Raw genomic sequence first — 2189 nt, 5'->3', positions numbered from 1 at the left:
ATGATGATAAAATAATAAGTATTTGATATAAATAGCATACTCTGATTTTCTCGTGTATTTTTAATTTCCACTTACTTTATACGACTCAATTCAGCGAAGTAATAAAATTCATAATCCAATAAGGATTATACCGAAGGGGCCATTTTCTAATTTAAAATTTTATTTGAAATACGTGCCCTAAAATGGATGATGAGTAAGCAGAAATCGCAAAATGTTTTTACGCAGGTTTTCTTAATTAATCACAAACAGTTAATACCAACGGCTTTTTAATTTTTCGATACCCTCATACAAATTTTGAAAAATGAAATAAATATTTGCATATCAGTTATGTTTTCGTCGACAACAAATTCAGAGGATACTTAAAAATGTTTCGGGTACATAGGGCGTGTTTATGTCTATTTAATGAACAATCATTACAGACACAATGAAGAATACAAGAATGAAAGGATTCCCAAAGATTAGTGAAATAAATTCATTGAATTTAACTTACCTAAAATGTTGAGTAAATAACCTGCAAAATAAGAAAAGGATAAACTATTGAGTTTTACGACAAGAGGATAATTCATGAGGTAAATAATGCAACTCAATACAGAACCTTTACATTTGAATAGAATTGATTTTTTGGAGAAAATTTAAAGTTTTAAATAAAATACACATTAAAGAAAAAAATTTTAAATATATAAAATCAACAATCTGAGAAGCATTAAATATTAAATTATATTAAACAAGATTTCGCTAATGAAAAACGCATTTCGGACTATTACTGGTGTAGTGTATTCGTTTACAGTAGCACCTTTATTAGAGAACAATCATGGAAATACCCTCAGCTGTAAACTATATGATACCATGATAATGGTAAAAACTAACCGCCTGTTCATGTATGTCGCACGGAAATCTGTACGAAAGGAAAGCAGGCATAAATTTGTTTTAAGATTTTCGGTGTTATTCGCGAGTTTACGTTCTACACGGCAGCTACAAAGCAAGTGAGTGATTTTGACATTCTCTTTCTATAAGAGACAGCAATTTCGAAATACATACATAAACCCAAATTTAATGGAAAAGTGTACGTTTACGTGTTATTTCGTATGGCTTGTCGGTCGCATAGATTTTCGTTTCGAAGGCGTTTACATGAACAGAAAATGATTTTATTCCACTTTCGAAGCGCAAAAAACCTTTCGGTCGACATACATGAACAGGCTGTAAATTTCCTTTACAATTCTATTTGAAAAAATAACAAGTAAGAAAGTATCAGTCAGATGAGCCGACAGAGATATACCCTCAGCCACGCACCCGAAGAAAAAAAGTTAACACAATACTTCTGTAGGTTTTTTAGCTGTTGGGAAAATTTTCCAGGATGGAAAGGGCCGCAAAAAACTACATGTTGCAACAAAATTCAGAATGATCCAAGACGAGTGCATTTTTTCCAAACTTTTGGTAGGGTGTATCCGTAGGAGTGATCCGATGTGGTACATATTCGCACCTAATACAAATCAGTAGGAAATAATTATTTTTCTTTATTAGTATATGGATATATTCCTTACAGACTATATAATTAAAAATGTTGTACTTAATTTTCTGAATTGAAATATATTACCATTTTACTTTTCAATTTACAAAGTTTGAGCTAAATCGATTTCTCTCTTAAAGGGTTATTTTACACATTAGCCAGATTAGGTGGTGCCGGTAGGATTTTCTGGGTCATTGTCTCAGGAAGTATGGACTTGCCCACGAAAAAAATTACAACGTCGTAACAGGGCCCGCAAGTGCAACCTGCTGCATCAGAAATTAATAAGATCAGAGAGGAGTTGTTAAACTATACTTTTTCCAAATTTTGTGTGGGAGGTACCCAAATGAGTGGACCGACATAGTCCATATTAGAACCCGATCAATGCCTGAAAGTAATATTATCAACAGCAAAGTTTGGCTCAATTCGATTACTCCCTCCTAGAGTTAACATGCCGACATTCTTGGCGAAAAATGTTGAACCTTTGTGGCGGAGGTACCGGAAGGAGTTGACCGATATGGTCTATCTTCGAACTTAAACTAAAAAATATTGAAAGACCCAAAATTTGAACCAATACACAGTGGATCCACTTTTATGGAGAAAGTGGCCAAAAATATTTAGAGTGTAAAAATCAAGACAATGCGCCGGTTACAGATTTATGCTGCTGCGAAGAGTGGTTTAAGAA

Source organism: Musca autumnalis, unplaced genomic scaffold (assembly GCF_047663935.1).
Source record: "Musca autumnalis isolate F117 unplaced genomic scaffold, ASM4766393v1 scaffold_129, whole genome shotgun sequence".
Lineage (NCBI taxonomy): Eukaryota > Metazoa > Arthropoda > Insecta > Diptera > Muscidae > Musca > Musca autumnalis.
This window is presented reverse-complemented; position numbering follows the sequence as displayed.